Genomic DNA, 21,631 nt, shown 5'->3' with positions numbered 1-21,631 from the left:
TCAGATTCTACTGAACATTCCTTTACCTTGGCAAGTCAGAGAACATCAGTAATTTCTATGACACTGCTGTAAAGTGGAACTGCATCCCATGCACCAATTATTGCATGGGCAACCACCTATTTTATCTGGTCAAATAAAGGATGGTCAGCCCGGACTTTCTAAAACAAATGCTTAATTACTGGTAGCATCATTTTCAACAGGACAGAAGTTGTCCAGCCTCTGACATCCACCTCACTGTCGAGACACACAATCACTGAAAACACGACACAAGGCTACAAATTGAATTCTGTTGGAAATATCGGAATGACAGCTTCATATAAAGCCTCTTTAGAAGTAGAATAATCGATTGAAAAGCAAAAGGGTATTGTATAAGATAGTTATGGGGTCAAATATGGAAATATGTATAAGAGGTACATGACAAAACAGTCGTCATCCATGGTGCCAGCTGTGATCTCCTTGGCAATCACCCATGATATAGCCTTTTTATGGTTAATTACAGCAGTTTATGCAGTCATATAACTTTTGTTGTTATCATCAGACAGACCACATGACTACTGTAATAGTGGCACATATGTACAGGTATTGTGGCTTACCTTGCTGTTACTACCTTTAAACATTACAATCATGCAGGTACACAAATTCCTGCTGCATGCCTTTTTGTGATGTAACTTCTGGTAAAACTGTGTACATCCTTAGGATGTTAGACAAAACACAGCTTACCATACATGTACAGAGTTCTCTGTGCCTCCTAAGAGTACTTATAGATCCATACAATGCTGACTTCCTTCTAACAAAACCACCCAAATATGCAATACAGCTTCCTAAGTTTGCACAACAGATTATACAATGATAACATATGCCAATTAGACTACACTTATAAGTTATTAGTGCAGCACTCATGGAAACAAGGTCAGGAGTCAAGGATGTATGAATCATTATAATTTTACTGTGTGTTTTTGCTACACTGCGGCCAGAAATTATACACCAGGTTGCCATTTTGTTCTAAATTAAAGTGTCACCATTTTCAGAAGAGATTTAGGAGACTATGGCAGCTTCTGCTGGTGCCTGTCGGACAGCACCTACATAATGCATGGCGAGATTAAAATATAAGAAGAAAATGATATTACTTAATGCTTCTTAAAAGTCTCATCTTACATATTTAAAGAAACTAGTAAAAAATATTGAAGGAAACCTTTGGAAGCTCAAAACAAAAATATGAATTTAAGATAACCATAAAACTAGAACTTCCTTTAAAAAACACTTTTATTGAATTGTCACTTATGACATAGGCAAACCCGTTTACATAAAAGTAATCAAACCATATTAACAAATTCACTTTTACAAACATTATATATCACATATATTGTTATATATTCTATAATTTAAGTAACTTTACATAAATTATTCAAATCTCACATTTTCTTAAATCTCATTCTTCCTACAAAACATTTTCCTGCATGTCTTATTCTCAGAATTTCCATTTTTTCCTATGTAATTTATTCCTATCTTTTTCTAAAGATCACAATTTCTGTTCTTTTATCTCTGTTACAATATTCACTACTTCAAGTATAGCTGGTTTAGATTTTGATTTCCATTTTCTAGTAATTTCTTTTTTGGCAGTCACCAGAATTAAACTTAACAAGGCCTTACTATGTCCAGGAAACTCAGATTCTGTATCCTAGATCAAAAAAATAATTTCCTTAGTCACACTCATTTGCTCACCCAGTATTCCTGGACAGAGTACTCTGTAGGTGGTTTTTAAAGTCTGCAAACTCATTACACTCCCAAAAAATATGTTCCCAATTACCTTTTTCTTCCCCGTCTACATGAAGAAAATTTCTTTCAAGTCTGCTTGTGGTATAAAAGTATATATGCAAACACTTCCAGGCAAAAATCCTAAATCTTCTAGACTTTGCTGCATATTTAAGAGCCATGGTGCTGCGGTAGCATTGTCGCCTCACAGTTAGATGTTGCCTGTTCGATTCTCAGTTAAAGCATCTTCTGTGTGGCGACATGCGTGAATGGGCATTCCTTCGTTGAAGGTTGTGCGTTAGGCTGGCAAGCCAGTTTGTAAAAATCTATTGCCAATCATTAGTGGACCGGAGTTCCACTGTGGCGACCCCTAACCGGGAAAAGCCGAAAGAAACAAACATATGTCCTCCCATTGCTTCTTTGTGAACTGCATAGCTAAGCTCTCTTCCCAACCTTTTCTGACCTCTACTGATTGACTCCTATAGTTATAGTTATAGTGCAATATTTTATACGCCCTATAAATTATTCATTTTTTTAACAGCAGCTTCTTTTCTAGCTTCAATTAAAAACTCAGCCAGTACAAGTCTTTCATTTAGGATTCCCCTGTCCCTTTCTCTTTGTATTCTGATACCAATCCCTGAAAGGGAAGACAGTCACTACCCTGCAATCCAAATGTCTTTCTGGCCTCTTCCATTCCATTAATTTTCCTTCTTTAATTATTTGTTTTCGTATCTTGGTTCCTTTGCGAGCTTCCTTCAGCAAATTCCAGCCCCCTCTGGTCTATTGCCTGTACCCTGAACTGCAGTCATCCCTATTGGCAGAATCTCCTTTCTCCATTCCTATGCTGGACTTAGTTCTTAGTATTCTTTCAGACACTTTATTTTCTGTATGACTGTTATTCTCCTTAAGGAGCTGTGTCCAAAATTGCATTATTCCCTTATTTCTTGAATTAGCCCCTGTTTCACCATCATCCCTTTCCATGTTGAATTGTAACTTTTTGCTTGTGTTATGTATAAGAGCCTTAACTGTGTAGATCTAAAATATCCGTGCAAATCAGGTAATCCTAAACCTCCTTATTGTGTTGGGAGATCAACTTATCTCATTTAACTCTTGTCCTCATCCTCTCCCAAATAACATAATTTAACTCTTTATTAATTATTGTCCACAACTTCTCCTCTGGTTGGTAAAAATATTCCCGACCAGTATATAAAATTAAAGGGACTAAAAATATTTTTACTGCTTGTATCTTCCTATCCATATCCACAGGCAAAAGCCACCAGTTTCTCATATTTTTATTATCTTTTGTTTAGTCTCTCCACAAATATCCTTAGCTGCCATAAACTGAATCCTTTTTAATCCATACTCCTAAATACTTCATTGTATCATGACCCTATAAATATGAGTACTGCTAGACCAGTTCATGTGTGGTGGGCACATACTTTATAGCTACAACCTTTGTTTTATCTTCATTCATTTTATATCTCGAAAAAACCTAGAACTGTTTCAGAATATTCCACAGTATTGAGATGTCCTTTTCTGGTTCCGTCAGGTACAAAATAAATTAATCTGCAAATAAGGCAAACTTTTCTTGAACACCTTATTAATGTTGATCTATATCAGGAAGTTAAGAGCTAATACCTGCCAATGTTCATAATTAGTCCACAATAATACTGCCCACACTGATCCTAGCTGATTTAAGTTTTGATTTGAATATTGCTCTTAAAAACTTATAATAAGAGGCATGCATTTTCTGAAAGACATGGTCTGAAATTCAAACATTTATCATTATTTAGTATATTTAATCCTCAATACCTTGCCAGAAAAACACATATTATGAAGAACAGACTAAATATATAAAGCAAAAATATCAGCATTCTGTGAAATTGTGGAGAGATGAGAGGTGCGATCCTACCTTTCCTCTCATCTTCACGGAGCTGTTTTCAGGGTTTCCTTCCCTTTTGTGACCCTGCATTACTCATTCTGCCACTGTTTAAGCTTTTTGCCCAAGGCTTTACTTGCTCTTTCTAATAAATGTGCTACATATAGAAGCAGTGCAGGTTTGAAATGTAGTGTTCAGAGACTGACACTGCAACATTTTGAAGAAAGACTATGCTTTTTTTTAATATTTGTCTTTCTCAAGTTGTAATAACCTCGGCATGACAATATGCCTGCTTTTACCTGCAGAAATTGCATGAAATCAATTTAGTTCCATGCATATCTGCTTAGGTTATTTGCATTCTTGGGCTGTTGAATTTGCGTACTTGCAGCCAAAGTTTTGAACAGTGATGATCTAATTAGGCATGTAGACCTGTTCTTACAGTGTTCTCTACTCAGTCATTAATGGATTTATGGTACCCATTTGTTGATTTTTAAGAACCTTAGCCAGATCTGTTATAGACATCTGTAGTCGTCTTTCGCTGCTCTGGAGTCATAGGTAGCAGTTTTAATACTTTCCTTGCTCATTTTAAATAGATAGTAAAAGTTCTTTCAAAGATACTTATTGCATCTTTTGGACTTCAAAGTTACTTACAGAGCCGACAGTTTGGGACGTATCCTTATCGTACCACAAGTGCCCTAAACATTGCAAATATTTCTGATTCAACAACACTAATTCAGTCAGAGTCCATGCTGCAATCAGGATGTCAAAGTTATTATATCCACTTGCCAGGTACTGACAGTTAGCGTAACTGAATGTTGTGGCAGCTTTTCTCGTGGTTGGCATATTAGGTCCTGGGTGGCTGATGTGGCACATTAGATAATGTTTCCTGGTATGTCTAAGAAATGATCCAAGTTGTGCACATCTGTAATCATACTTTAGAGTCATACCTCTCAACTGTCCCTGAATTTCAGTCACATCCCATGATTATGACTCAGATGTTAGCTCTGTCATTTTTCTTTGAAAACTGGTGACCTTTGGAGAAAGCCATTGAATTATACTTAAGTAAATAATCATAATAATTAGTGGTGCAGACTTCTATTACTTCAGAAAATGTATATCAATTCACAGTCTCTTTTCTGTCAACACCTCAAGTTAATTTAACATTTTAAAAAGCACCCCGATTGTCCCTGATTATTTCTGGAATTGTCCCTAATTTTGATGAGGTTTATCCCTGATTCGGTTGACAGCTACACAGAAAATGTCTGATGGACTACTCAGAGTTTAACTTATCAGCTTGACAAACAGACTGCATTAAATTGCCCATGAACAAAACATACGGAATGATCAGAATTGCTTGCTGGAATGTCAAGATTATGTGTAGCAGCTTGTTTGACAACCTGCAACAGCTAGAAATGCTTGTAAATGCATTTATTAACACAGAACTCAATATGCTACGCATATATAGCACTACCCCTCAGGAGCTGCACCTTTGTAGAGGACGATTCTTATATCATTGAAAGAAACAAACACTCTTTCAGTGGTCTTACAACAGTTTTGAAAACAATTTCAGCCAATAAGATTTTTAACAGCTGTCCAGAGGTGCTACAGCTTCAAGGTTTTATATACAGCAAGGAAACACTGCATAGGAAAAGCTAAGTAAAATATGACGGATAGTGTTGAAACTGGAAGCTAGCCGGAGCCTTAGTTATTGGAGATTTTCTGCACATTGGGGGGGGGGGGTTAAAGTTTTTGTGTTTTTCAGCCTTTTGTGTGTCACTGTTGCATTCAAGATTTTTGGTCCAAATAACTATGTGCTGACTGAATGAGGTGTGATTATTCATAGTGGACCCCTTTTCAAATAAGTGTGATTGAGGCTGGGTTCTATGGTTACTTTTTTGATTGGTCGATGAGTGATAAAGACTTCATAACATGCATATAATGGTGACAAAAATCATAAACACACTCCATGGTTGTTAAACATATCTACCACCCTCACTTTACCAGTGACACTGTTAGAACAAATAATGTCCTCCTCTACCTAACTGAAAGCTTTGGGAAAAATATAAAAAAGTGAAAGTGATAAAAATAAAAAGAAAACCAGAATAACTATATAAACCTAAGTTATTAATATTATAAAACAAACATATCAGAAGATAATCCTCAATAGACTATAAAACTAATCCAATGAATTACCAGTCACTGTTAAAAAGAAAGTTGAAATTTACCCCAGTTATAAAGCATAAAATTACTACCAAAAAGCCTGTTCGTACATAAGCTTCACTAAAATCTAACTGAGTTGCTAATTCACAGAGGTCAGCATGACTTAAAAACTAACCCTTCAGTTCAACAACTCTTTTTACAATAAGTTTTTGCTGGAAAGCAAGACCTCTTGCCCTGCATATGAAGTACTTCACCTCTTACACACCTCCTCACATATTGCTCTCCATTTGCAACTCTACAGGGAAAAGCAGAAATCTCAGAAATACAGGAATCAGTCAAACCACACTAGCTGTGAATAGCAGTGGCTGGCTAGTTCTACATCAAGGAGCTGAACAAGACCATCAGTTTTACACTGGATGAGTGCTAGGAATATGTAATCTGTATGTGTGTGTGTCTTATAATATTTATTCAACAGTCATTTATCAGGATAGTATACTTTAATCATTTCTGTATTGGATGTCACAGTTATTGGTCAAAAGAAGAAAAATCCCAATAAAGGAAGCACCTGTACATAGGAATACTAACAGAGTAAACCATTTAAGAAAAACTTAACACATGCTTAGCTGCATTCTATCGCATTGACGTTATTGCATGTCTCTATGCGTGATAGGCAATCTATATATATTGACATTTGAGAAGCTGCTGGAAGCATTTTATACAGGTGACTGGGCACTCTATTCTGCTTCACTATTAGATACCTTTACCTGTGCTTAAGGTGTGGGTTATAAAGCAATGGCTCAAGAGTGTGACCGATGGGACTGACTTAGTGTGTGAACACATGCTATTATTCAGGTTTTTAAATAAAGATAATTTTGTGTGCAATTTATCAAAGATGAATTATCGTTTTAACAGCTTTTCAAGAAAGCTTACTTTAGAATCATATCTCATATGACTTGTTTTGTGTTGCTTTAATTTTCAAGTAAGTGCTGTTATTGTCTGGCAAAATATACAGCCTTTACTATAAAGCTATCTATCACCCTCAGGTCTCTATCACCAACTCTCCACCCATCCCATCTCCCTTTGTCAGACTTTTACAACTAAAACTTAAACAAGACAGCTTTACTATTACTAAATGCCTTACCATTTTTCTTTACATAAAACTGTTTCCCCTTTAGTATGGACACAGACTGGACTTTGGGAGGAGAAATAAGGGAATCATTCTGTTCCACCAGTGTACACGAATTTATATTAACCGGTTAATAAAATTTGGACATCTGAGTTTGCTAGCTTCATTGTTTTAGTTAAATGTGATTACTGCTTTACATGAAGGGATGGGATAAAAATTTAAAATGCATACATAAATATAATTTTCATTTAAAAAAATAATAAATGTTGGTATATCTTGGGTCCTACAATTTTAATGTCTGCCCTCCCACTACAGGGATGATAGAGCCTTGAGTTTGCAGACAATCTTTCTTATTACCATCTTGTATCAAAAGTATTGTGAATAAGTGTGAAAACAAAGTACACATCTAGTCCCCCCACCCCCACCCCCACCCACCACCACCACTGCTCTGAACTCCGGGCCTCACCATCATAAAAATCTCATCTAATGGTTTCCAGTTGCACTGCAGGGGACAAATGTGAGTGTAATTTACTGGCTTGATCTTACAAACCATATCATTTGACACACCAATCTTAAAGCAAATAAACTTCCTATTTAATTTTGTAGGAAATACTGAGGACGCTTCTGTACAAATTATATCTGACTTATCAAATATTAGGAGCTCTAAAATCACACTTGTTCATATCTCACATATGAAGTACCTTTCCTAGAACATAGCTTGTTTCCTTGTTAAACTCACGTGAACATACGTCTGTGGGTTGACCTATTAACCTAGTGACCCTAAGTTAATAATTTTCACATGCATCTTCTCCTTACATAATACAAAGCACTGTTATTTACTACAGTCTGACTGCTCTCTTCATATATACGTATCTTGCTTGGGCCTAGTCTTTTCATACCCTTGTGGATTAATTTTGAGGTAAGAGAATGGAAGGAAAAGAAGTGAAGAGAAATCCCAATCCCTCAGAGCCACACGCTCCAGGGATCTAAACCTTGCCATCACAATAAACAAAGCATGCTGGAGGGATAGGTTCCTGACCCAGAGACTCCCAATACTCTGGAATAGACTACCCATACATGTCAAGCAGAGCACATCTTTGGCCCTCTTCAAAAGGAACCTTGACGATTGGATGGGGGATAGGAAATTCACCCTGGGGATCATGTCAGTCGCCCTGCTAGACTGGGGTCCAGGAAAGTAAACAGTATGGGAAGAAATAGTCAGGGAATTGTTATGGCTAGGCTTGTATAGGCCCTAGGGCTGATAGCCTAGTACCAACCTATGAACCTAGGAATAAAAAACTTAAAAAGACAGTACTGGTTTGGTAAAGGGTACATGCTTATTTTTCTATTAAACAGTTTGTTGTCATGTGTTATTTTTTGTTTGTTTTGTAGAAATAACCAGATAACACTGTTAGGCAACCTTGTTTGGGTTTCAGGAAGGTAGTGAATATTGCAAAGCACAGTGTTTGCTCTGTTATTAGATTAGTCTTTGCCCAATCATTTATGGGCACAGTGTTTGCTCTGTGATTAGATTAGTCTTGGCCAAATCATTTATGGGCACAGTGTTTGCTCTGTGATTAGATTAGTCTTCCTTGGCCCAGTCATTTATGGGCACAGTGTTTGCTCTGTGATTAGATTAGTCTTGGTCCAATCATTTATGGGCACAGTGTTTGCTCTGTGATTAGATTAGTCTTGGCCAAATCATTTATGGGCACAGAGTTTGCTCTGTGATTAGATTAGCCTTGGCCCAATCATTTATGGGCACAGTGTTTGCTCTGTGATTAGATTAGTCTTGGCCAAATCATTTATAGGCACAGTGTTTGCTCTGTGATTAGATTAGTCTTAGCCCAATCATTTACGGGCACAATGTTCGCTCTGTGATTAGATTAGTCTTGGCCCAATCATTTATGGGCACAGCGTTTGCTCTGTGATTAGATTAGTCTTGGCCAAATCATTTATGGGCACAGTGTTTGCTCTGTGATTACATTAGTCCTGGCTCAGTCATTTATGGGCACATCATTTGTTCTGTGATTAGATTAGTTTTGGCCCAAACATTTATGGGCACAGTGTTTGCTCTGTGATTAGATTAGTCTGGGATCAATCATTTATGGGCACAGTGTTTGCTCTGTGATTAGATTAGCCTTGGCCCAATCATTTATGGGCACAGTGTTTGCTCTGTGATTAGATTAGTCTTGGCCCAATCATTTATGGGCACAGTGTTTGCTCTGTGATTAGATTAGCCTTGGCCCAACCATTTATAGGCAGAGTGTTGGCTCTGTGATTAGATTAGTCATGGCCCAATCATTTATGGGCACAGTGTTTGCTCTGTGATTAGATTAGTCTTGGCCCAATCATTTATGGGCACAATGTTCGCTCTGTGATTAGATTAGTCTTGGCCCAATCATTTATGGGCACAGCGTTTGCTCTGTGATTAGATTAGTCTTGGCCAAATCATTTATGGGCACAGTGTTTGCTCTGTGATTACATTAGTCCTGGCTCAGTCATTTATGGGCACATCATTTGTTCTGTGATTAGATTAGTTTTGGCCCAAACATTTATGGGCACAGTGTTTGCTCTGTGATTAGATTAGCCTTGGCCCAATCATTTATGGGCACAGTGTTTGCTCTGTGATTAGATTAGTCTTGGCCCAATCATTTATGGGCACAGTGTTTGCTCTGTGATTAGATTAGTCTTGGCCCAATCATTTATGGGCACAGTGTTTGCTCTGTGATTAGATTAGCCTTGGCCCAACCATTTATAGGCACAGTGTTGGCTCTGTGATTAGATTAGTCATGGCCCAATCATTTATGGGCACAGTGTTTGCTCTGTGATTAGATTAGTCTTGGCCCAATCATTTATGGGCACAGTGTTTGCTCTGTGATTAGAGTAGTTATGGCCCAATCATTTATGGGCACAACGTTTGCTCTGTGATTAGATTAGCCTTGGCCCAATCATTTATGGGCACAGTATTTGCTCTGTGTTTAGATTAGTCATGGCCCAATCATTTATGGGCACAGCATTTGCTCTGTGATTAGATTAGTGTTGACCCAATCATTTATGGGCACAGCGTTTGCTCTGTGATTAGATTAGTCTTGGCCCAATCATTTATGGTAGCCTGGCAAGGTGGTATAATGGAAACCTCCTCCTTGTGTTCTGGCTGGGTACACGGACTGAAATTTCAATCAGGGCAGCCAATGTGAAGTGGGGTACAGAAGTACAGCATGCTCAATCTCTGTTCACCCCCCCCCCCACACACACACACAAATGGACAGATGTATGCATGGTCAACAACGTGCTCATGCTCTACTATTGATGTGGCTCCACTTCTTTATAAAACAGTAAGTTAAATGCTCCTCATTCAGCCGTGTCTCCTCTTCCATCTCCAGTTCCTTGTGAAATATGCCTGTAGATACTCATTGCTCATATGCATCTCCCCATTTCGTTCCATGTATAGAAGAATTACACTACCTGTTATTATCTAGGATATATTCCTTCTGGGATATATCCCTCCCATTGCACTTCAGGCCAAGACTCCTGGGCTGTGGTTATCTAAGTTTGCAGACGAATGTAAATTGTGTGCTCTTATTTGATGTTACTTGACTCCCAGTTTCTCCTACATGGGTCCAACCATGTTAACAGTTGGTATAAGCAAGCAAAAAAAAAACGTTGCTCCAGACTACTATCACAGACCTTAATCAACAAGTCAGCACCTTCGTTCCATAATGTACGAACGTCCCTCAGAACTGAAAGTTATATCATCTTCCTGTGCTTTAAAATCACTTCCTGTTATATAACAGATGAGACTGACATGCATACATAATTAGTCATTTAAAAAGTACCCTTAATGTTACATAACCATTTTAAATATACTTAAAATACTTGCATTAATAAATATGAATATGAAATACCAACACACATAAATATATGTATGCATGTATGTATATATATATATATATATATATATATATGTATATATATATATATATATATATATATATATATATATATATATATAAAACATTTAAAAAATCTGGGATCAGGTTGTGTTGTGAACATAAAACATATATATGGCATTACCAGTAATCAAATTAACATATAAAGTATATGAAACTGTTTTCCCTCAATGTATTTGAAATGTTTCCTTGTTTGAAATCTTTACATAAGGTGCTACTACTTTAAAAAGGAAAAGGTGTTAGGCTAGGTTTACAGTGTAGCTGCTCGAACGACTAAAACATTACTCATGTTGATTTTGTCACTTAGTTGGAGAAAGGGCAATAAACTCAAATTAAATAAGGAAAAATGCAGCATAGTTCATTTTGTTAAACAATGCATTTTCACATACCATACAGGTGACTTGACCCTCCAATGGACACTGTTATAAGGGATCTGTTCACTCTTGTTGATACTTCCTTATCGTTTGACCATCATGTCTCCAGAGTTGTTCAGAAAACCTTCTAACTGAATCACCTAATTTAAAAAGGCATTGCCACAATATCCAACAAAGTTTTAATTTCCTGTTACTTATATCTTATCATACCTATTATTGAATATAATGCCCCTTTTTGCACGTATTTGTTGACACATATCACTTAGCATGAGAGATCTCAGAGATTCATAACTAAAAACATCATTGACCTCAAAAGTTTGAATTATTAGGACAGACTCACAACCCTGTCTCTGTCTTGGAAATCTTATAGACTTCTCTGTGGAGATCTGTGCTAACCTTTCATATCATGAAAGAGCAAACCCTCTTGGCCTCTTATTCCTTCCCAGAACAAATGGTACCTCAAATAGCCAGTTAAAAGAACTACACCTTCAATAGGTAAATAAGATATGTTGGTGAGTCCCAGTGTAACGCCCACATCTGGAACAAACTTCTGCTACATGTAAAGCAGAGTATCCTCCTTACCACAGTCAAGGTACATTTAGATAATTGGAAGGAAAGCAGCACACTGTCCCTTGGCTATCTTGTCTTGTACACTCAGTCTCTAGTGAACTTTTGAATAGGGGATTTTTGGCTAGGCTTGTAATGATCTGCAGCCTGATTGTCTAGTAATTACCTATGAACCTATGAACACTGCACCACATGTTACTGACTAGAGTATTCCCTACTATCCATTCAACGCAGAATATTGCACGGTTGATTATTAACCAGGGTATACCTCTCCTATTCCTATTCTATGCAGAGCATCACACCATATGTTCTACTGACTAGGGTATAACCATCCTAACCCCATAGGTTCATATGCCCATAGGTAAGCAATAGCCTAGCCACCCTTTTGGGGCATCTTAAGTCTAGCCAATATCCTTTTTGTACCTGAATTAACCTATCCCATTTGGTTAAAGAGTGACCTCAGCCATACCATGGTAAATAATTATATCAATAATTATACATCACCTGTAATGAGAAGAACTGGGATCATACCATAGGATCAGAGGAGGTTACTAGGCTATTGGCCCTGAGGCCCTTATAAGCCCAGCCAAGAGTTTACTCCATGTTTAGACAAGTCAGCACCCAGAACCCCTGTCCAACAGGGACACAGGTGTAATCCTAGGAGTGTATTTTCTGTTCCCCATCCAGTTATCCAGGTTGTGCTTAAAAAGGGATAATGAAGTACTCTGTTTGACGTGGAGAGGGAGTCTATTCCACAGATGGTGAAGTCTCTGGGACACAAATCTGTCCTGCCAACAAGTCTTATTGATATCATAGACCAGGGTGAGGTCACGCATGCGGGCTGCTCAAGTGAAGCTTGACTTGCAGATATGCAGCAGTCACATCTGGATTCGGTACTACTTTCCTACCTTGTTCAGTACTCATGCCTGACTCTCATAAGTCTTCTCACACACAGTCCATTAATTTCTTGGCTGGATGTACTCGTTTCCTCTTACCCTCCCTCTTGTATCTTCCAATTTTTTTTTTTCACAAACATCTTTTTTTACCTGCACAGAAGCCAGAAACCATTGCAATCTGTTTTTTTTTTTTTTTTTTTTTTCACCTTTTCTGCAAGTGGAGCTATTCTGTCTTCTGTTCTGACATCCTCATTTCTAACTCTGTCCCACAGTGTGCATCGTACCACTCATCTAATTCACTTCATCTCCATCAATTCTTGTTTCCTCAACTGCTCTGCCCTCTCTGCCAAATGTTCTGTACAATACAGAAGTACTAGTTATACCAGTGCTTTCTACAACTTGTTTTCAGTTTCTTTGGCATTCTTCTGTCATGCTAGCTCTGACACTCAATGCTGATTAGATGCAGTTCCTCTGATTATAACGCCGACCATCTCATTCATACTTTCATTTTCTTTAGTTACCCTCTAGATGCTCACCGCTGTTAATCTGTTCCACCATTTTCTCCTCTGTCTCAGTTTCCACTCTCTTCTAATGTCCCTGTTCACTACCATAACATCTGTCGTGTCTGTACTCAGTTTGATGTCATATGCCTTCATTTTTGCATTCCATTCCCTATCATTTGCTGCATTCTGTTTCCTAACATTTGCTGACTTCTATTCCCTATCATTTGCTGAAGTTTCTGTCAGTCCCTGCTTCTAATGCTACACTGTCTGCATACAGTAATATATACAGTAACATAGCCCTTCAACCATATGAAGAGTAATGGGCAACAAGTTAAACCCTGATGTACATCCACTTCCATTGGGAACCCTTCTGCTAGCCTGTACACTGTTAATACTTGTGTCATTGGGTCCTTGTACATATCCAGCAATAATTCTACGTATGGTTCAGGGACTTTGAACCACTGCAGGACCATGATACCTTTTTCCTATGCTGGCTTTTATACAGGAGTATGTTTTTAGCAAGTTATTCATGAATTGGTCTCTTATATGCTTTACTTTAAATGGAGCTATGAACTACAGCTCATCTGATGCTAAGGCTCACATGGAGCATTTGCACTGTAGGCTTCTTAAGGTAACCAATTGGCACATCATGGAAAAAAGGCAAGAATGTCCTCACTGACTCTTTGGGGCACTCCAATAGCTAGCAATCTAGAAGGTCTTGTGGATACACTGAGGACTGCAGGATCAAAAGATGTCACTCTCCTTGGCAATTCTGACCTACAGTTTTGAGATTGCATCATTAAGGATATATAAAGTGTAGATACATATCTTTAATGAGTGTATGTAAAATTATATTGTCATTCATGTGGAATCTGCAAAACAAAGTGATATTCTGTTTCTTCCAGGAATAACTGATTTTACTGTTTTATTCGTCTATTCACTTCACGACCACATATGAATAAGATGACTTCTTCAAACAGAAAATGGCTACCTGCTATCCAATACCTGTTTGGAGTCATTTGTGTTTTTCCCCAGTTACTGAATGGTTCTACTTGCAAGTTTACAAATATCCAATATTCTGTCGCCAGTGTGTTTGAATAGTTACCACCCAGCAGCTGTTTTGTTCATGTGTCCGTGTTCACTGCTGTAAGTTTTATTTGACATCTTCTACCCTCAATTAATCAGTTGTTTAGCAAACTTTATAGCAGACATATTGTTTATATTACAGTTAGTGCTTTCTCTTTATATATCTCCTAATTTTATTTTTTTACAAGTAGGTTAAAATTCAAAGTTCAGCACTTCACCTTGTGCTTTTTATCACAACAGATAATTTACTAAAACTGCAGCTGCCAAGGTTTTATACCAGAGTAAGAATTAAAGAATGTAGCCAGCTAGACAAACGAAATACTTATTTAAATAAAGTCTTTCCACAGCATTGTCTAGGAAACATTTGGTGGTTAAGAGACATCTATAAACTCTCCAAATATTTGCAACATAAATCGGTACAAAGTTTGCTTCGAGACTGGGCTGTCTGAAAACAACCTCTTTTTACAGGTGCAAATAACACCTGAAAATACCATGCACATTTATAAAAATCACAGTTACAGCACGTAAATATTTATATACTTTAAATGCAAGGTGGAATAACAACAACAGTATGAACTCTGAGAACAGAAATTTCTATCAATATCCATTATGCATGCAACACCTTGCTCTCCCTCAGTGATACTATTTGGAAGTAAACAACTGAAACTTTTATTTTTTAGAGTAAGCTTCTTAGTATTTGTTAAGCAAGTGACAATCCATTAGACTGCTTTGTCTATTACAGACTTTTTTTTTCACAAAACAGCTCCCTGGTTTTGCAATATCATTCACAGAAGATAAATCTGTTTTTACTTATGATCATTTACTTCTTGCCATTAATGCAGTATAAAATATTTGTTTAACATACAAAATTATACTCTGTGTAAAACTACAAAAAATGTAAATGGTTTCTCACAAAGTAAACAGTGGTATCACAAGAATTAAGTTATGCAGATAGATTAAAAGCGCCCTTGCTGTTCTCACTGTAACATGCTCCTAGGGGGTGATCTGTATTAAGTTTTGTGGTACTAACGTCTGATCTGGTTCTGCCGGAAACGGAGTCCAGAATGCACTGACCATGGGACTAACATCAGACTGGATAACTTGCTACTAAAGCTAAATACACACAGCATATATCAGAATTATTAAACAACCTACATCTCACAGTTAAACGGAGCATGTCTCCTGCCTACTTAAAATCACTAGCTAATCCATGTGCAGTAGCAAAAACACTCAAGGGGGTTACACAAAATCACTCTAGAAAAGATCAACATATCAGAAACTTCATATCAATAAAAGTCTTAAAACTGTTTTGACTCTTAAAACTGTTTTGAGATGACAGTTCTCAAAATGCAAGCTCTGCTGTTTTCTATACCACAGTTCAAAACATTACAGAACATATTGTTTTAAAATCAAGGTCTTGTTCCTAAATTATGTACAAAACAAATGCCACTATATTTTTATATGCATTCACTTTCAGCAAATATAGAATTTTTTATCCTAAAAAATTCCAAACACTATATCATAAGAAAATGTTGGACATGTGATGCCACTGGTGAAGATTTCACTTAGGACTAAAACAACATACAAATGGAAATGTAATAATCAGGATGACGTCTTCTTTTGTTACTTATAAACAGTAGCCCTGTACTACACATTATCTGTTCTTACTGGTGTTTTAACCCATGCTGACATAATATTTCACAAGAATAAAAGTGAGTAAGCTAACAGAAAATCAGAACGTGTGTATATTGTACACACACACACACACACACACACACACACACACACACACACACACACACACACACACACAAATGCACGCAGACACGTATATATACACACACACACACACACACACACACACACACACACACACACACACACACACACACACACACACACACACACACAAATGTACGCAGACACATATACACACACACACACACACACACACACACACACACACACACACACACACACAGTGAAAATGAATGTTAAAACAAAACTAGTCCCTCAGGGACAATTTTTAGGCAAGATCTAGAAGGGTAAGGGTAAATGGCAACACATTTATGGATAGCTTAGATATTCTGATCAACCAGCATGCAAGGGGCTGGGATACTGAGAAAGACATGATGGAATCAATCAAATTCCACACAGACAGCACATGGAGATCCATCCATCCATAACTTTCTTTTTCCCATTTCTGCAACCAAAAGATGCTAGTCATTAACTTCCTTCAAGAATAATTTCAGTAAATACATGGCAGGTAGAAAATATCAACACAGGGTTACGGTCATCATGTTTCTTGAATGCCAGTCATTGTAAGCTTGACAACTAAACCTATGAATTCATGTACAGATTATAATCACTGTACTTAGCATACTCAGACTGTCTTAAGCTTCTCAAAATAAGCTTTCCAGTTTTAACATCCTTTAAGCATGAAAGCAGATAAACCTCTGTATGTTAATATAGCCACAATTTCTTAATACAAGTGCTAGCACTGAAACTTGCTGCACCCACATGACAAAATAATCCTGAAAGAATGTCTTTGTATCTTTCGGCTTTTCCTGGTTAGGGGTCGCCACAGCGGAACTTCGGTCCGCCAATGATTGGTAGTGGATTTTTACGTACCGGGTTACCAGCCCTGATGCACAACCTTCAACGAAGACGCTCTAGCTGAGAATCGAACGGGACAACGTCTTGCTATGAGGCGACGACACTACCGCAGCACCACCACCGCAGTAAAAAAAAAAAAAACACTGCTTTGACATAACTTCAGCGATTATGATAGATTGTTACTCTGTTCCTGTGGGACAGGCAGGATATGTTTTCTTAACAGGCTACAAGGGAAAAAATATATACAAGTACCAAAAAAAGCATTTTTTTTAAGTTATGAGCCTTGCACCTCTGTAAGTTATACATGACAAGCATTTCTAAAGATACATAATTTACAATGATCAAAAAATATCTTCGGTAACACACACAAGGATCAGCAGTGCAAGTTCATTCATATATCCTCTCACTAAAATGTGGGGAAAAACTGAGCTGAGATCTGACTTTTAGTTACTAACTACAATTCTTTTTAATATTATATTTAATTACAGACAGCTAAAAAGTACAAAACTGTTAGGTTTAAAAGGGAACTCCTTTATAGTTTACATTATAGGGTTTTCTACTTTTTATGACTTATAAATAAGGAGCCCAATTCCAAAAGACTTGTCTCAGTCTAAGCGACTTGTTACACTGACAGCAGGTCTTTGGGATCAGGGCAGACTTACACTGATAGCAACGTTTTGGATTCTGGTGCATAGTTTCAACAAAATTAATGTATTCTGCCTACTACTTATCCTGAAGTGGTCAAGATACAATTACGTCCCAAGTGCAGAGGATAAGACTATTACTGTTATTTTAGTAAGCAGGGAAGTATGGGCTGGATTCCAGAGAAATTCCCATGGTGTTCCAACAATACCACTTGCTTACTGTATAAAGTGACTCACAGGAGAAAAAAAGAAACTCAGACACTGCCTGGGGTAAGGCTGCTATGAGAGAGACCTTGAAAGTATATTATAGGTTTCTCAGGATCAAATGTTGGAAACTAAATGGTGAAACAAATTACATTCCAAAACTAGTAACGCAATTTTGCAGGAAACATATGACGACAATGTGATTGATCAGTGATTACTAAAAGTATATGATAGAAACAGGAAAAGTACTGGATATTTTTAGATAATAGTAACAAATAATGAAATAGTGCAGTGCACTGAAAAAAAGCCTTTTGCGATTACGTCCAATAAGATAAATAAAAAATCCTCTTGATTTTATAAAAGCCTAAAATTGTAGAGGTATGAATTCAAAAAAATGAGAGTAAACCTGGCACCCTATTTTTTTTTTTTTTTGTTACGAGAGGTTAGATTAACTCAGATTTGAAATTTCAAAATGATACAACTATTAACTTTACTTCTCTATTAATATTTTTGCACCATTTTGTATAGATAAAAATAGCATGCCATAATATACATTGCTTATTGCACTGTGGACACCAATCATGATTAAAAACACTGCAAAGTAAAAAAAAAACTAACCTGCTCAGCCTTTATCAGATGGTCATCATGCAAATGAGGGTATGCTGGGAAAGCAGTTAGTTCTATTACCTCACACATCCTGGTTCTCCAGTACAGGTCCTAAGTGGGGTGCCTTCTATGTGGAGCTTACATACACCTTCTTTGTCTGTGCATGCCTTTTTTTTTGCCAGGGCGATGAGTTCCAGCCTACATACTGAAGGAGTGCTGTTGACCAAACTGCTGTAAAGGGGTGTATGTATGCATGCACACGTGTGCCTATGTGTATGATACAATGGGATGACATCTCATTAAAGCATTATTTCTCTGCCTTGTACCTGTTAAGTGACGATATAAGCAACTGCTTCCTCACATTCCTAAGTAGAATGAAGGACAAAGCTGGTATCAGAAAATGTAAGAATAAATAGAAAAAAACTGACAGAAACAAACAAAACTTACATTCATTTCCTAGGATAAGAGTGACCAGGTGACACAACTGACAGTTTCAGACCTATTGCACTTTGTAGCCTGTTAGCCAAGATGAAAAGATATCTTGTGTTTGTCTCAACACATCTATCACATTATGACTTTCTCAGACGCAGAACACAACTTTTTCTGAGGGCACAGTAATGGACTGTATTTACACAGATTTATTTCACTCCAATCTGACTGATGTTATCAAACTCTCCCCAAGGTCTACAGCATTAACTTTCACATTAAGTTCATAGGTTAAGCCTTGCCATGCAACCCAACCCAGTTTTGTCCTCAGGTATCCTGGACACATACATGGTAGGGTATGTTAATAAGGAGGTTGTTCAGGCTTATGTGTGTGGGGGTATGTTGCCTGGGGATAAACGTACTAACTGTTGACCTCTGTATATCACAGACATGGTTGCCAGACAGGGGTGAATTTGCTACTTTCCATCCAATGATCACGGTTTTGTTATAACAGGGTCAGGGATGAACTCTTCTCCACATGGATGTGAAGCTTATTCCATAATGCAGGGATCCTTTGAGATGCACATCGGTCTCTCTAGCATGTTAAGTTTCTGGTACTGTTTTTTTGCAGATGTGTATCAGATCCACCAAATCTAGATCTGAGGATAAATTACATTCCATGTATTGACTGCCTCTCAGTAGCCTGTAGGAGACAGAGTTCAGAGGTAGGGCCTTAAGGCAATCCATGTAGAACAGTGTATTTATACCCTGAATTCTCCTGGTGAAGAACTTTTGATGATGTTCCAGCTGTTGCAAGTGCCTGGTTAGGTACACATTAAAGGGAGCACTGTATCCAATGATGGATCTGATAAGGGCTGAGTTGAGTGGCACTATAACTTCCCTGGACCCAGATACCATACCCTTGCTTATGGCACAAAATGATTTTCTTACTATCTTGACTATTTGTTGGTTGAAGGCCAGATTACTGTCTACTTATGTTCCCAGATCCCTAACTACCAGGTCAACTTTTAAGGGTGTTTTATTAATGCAGTAATTAGTTTAGGTGGAAAATTTGCCAAAGGGCACTATAATGCACTTCTTCATGTTGCATTTTAATCTGTGGTAGACGCCAGTCATTTGTTTGTGTTAGACCATCTTGTAGGATGCCAGTGTTGTGGGGGGATTCTAGGATTGCTCCTAGTTTACAATCATCTGTGAACTTGGTGAGCCACAGGCTTTTGACATTAACCTTGACTTCTGAAAAGTAAATGTCAAACAGCAGGCACAACACAGTGCCCCTGGGGTACTCCACTGGTGACAAGTCTGCCGGGGGAGGTAGTCTCACTGATCCTGAGCTGTGAAATTTGACAAACTATCACTTAATAGGATATAGTTTGCTTTAGAACAGCATAGTTGGATTTTATGCATTACTTTTTATTTCAAAAGAAACAGCTCTGTGGTCCGACCTCACCAATGAAGAAAAGACACAAGGGAGGGTGCAATGCTCTCCCCTGCTGGTAAGTACTAGGTGCAATATGTCTGAGGGAGGATGCAATGCTCTCCCGTGCTGGTAAGTACTAGGTGCAATACGTCTGAGGGAGGGTGCAATGCTCTCGCATGCTGGTAAGTACTAGGTGCAATATGTTTGACCCTCTGGTTGGAGTGTGGACTATCTGATCCAGGGTGTTGTTCATGTTGATAAGGTCTTGGAAACATTGTGCCTGTGAGTTAGAGACACTGTACATTTCCCAGTCTATACAAAGATAGTTAAAGTCTTTCATGAATAGGGTATTTGGTTGGATGGTGAGACCTCTAGTAGGTTTAGGTAAGAGTTGTGAACTTTGTGAGTCATAAAGACCTGTACCCAGCCAGGACATGGTAATGCACCTTATCTATGGAGACTTGGATGTGGATGAACTCCAGGGCATCATGTTGTTTAAACAAGCTGGAGTTGTATTTCATACCAGTATAGATGGAGACACATCTGTCTTTAGCCCCTGTCTATGCTGCTGTTGGCCTGAATGTGTGAAAGGCACTATAGCCTTGCTCTCTGCCAGAGTACTTTCTGTGGCTTTAAACCAAGTCTCAGTAACAGAACACGTCCACATTCTCCAAAATGAGGAGGATGTATAGTTTCTTGTTTAGGCTCTTCACACTGAGCAGTAACATCTTAAGATTTTTTTTTGCTTTTTTTTGCCATGTTGGTAGTTTTTTTTTTTCATTTTGATAGTGCCTAAAAAGGGATCTAAGGGGGAGAATAAAGCTTTAGCCAATATTTGAAAGTACAAAGTGAAAGTTGCAGACCTCCCTTAGTAAAGTAACATGGCCTGTTAACCATGTCCTCCTGTGCTGATAGGTATTGGATACCTCCTGGTGTGACAACAAACACTAAGCCGATTATTAAAATCAGTCATTTTCTGTTCATAATATGATATCATCCTTGACGAAGGTACAATACTGCTTAATTCAATGCATGTACCTGTCTGTGACAGACATTCAGAGAGATCCATGATGTCTCTTTTCTTATAGTTTAGTGAGGTATATCTCAGAACATTTACATTCACATATAATATGACACAATTATATTGGTACCTGTGGTGCAGTGACTTGATTGCATGTATGATATTGCAGGTCCTAGCTCCAGGTAGGCAACTAACCTTTATCTTATCCTTGTCCAGCCTGGTGAGAGGGACATCTGTGTACTGTACAACAGAATCCCCTATGACAACAGTACTAATTAAAATGCTTGCTTGTCTTATGGGCTTTGCTCTTGGGGGATCAATGGGTATAGGCTTATGTGTGGTGTTAGGTGTTGATTTTGGTGTGTGCTTTAGTGATT

The 21,631-nt window shown here is 37.8% G+C and overlaps 1 protein-coding gene across 1 annotated transcript in view; it reads right to left on the bottom strand.

Moving 5' to 3' along the window:
- Positions 1–21,631, bottom strand: part of LYPD6 (LY6/PLAUR domain containing 6) — a 436,358-nt gene that overhangs the window by 372,721 nt on the left and 42,006 nt on the right. The window lies entirely within an intron of this gene.

The sequence above is a fragment of the Protopterus annectens genome, chromosome 6.part0 (assembly GCF_019279795.1).
Source record: "Protopterus annectens isolate FY-2018-M chromosome 6.part0, PAN1.0, whole genome shotgun sequence".
In the NCBI taxonomy this organism is placed as follows: domain Eukaryota; kingdom Metazoa; phylum Chordata; order Ceratodontiformes; family Protopteridae; genus Protopterus; species Protopterus annectens.
The sequence above is the reverse complement of the archived record's forward strand: the minus strand, read 5'-3'. Positions and strand labels throughout refer to the sequence as shown.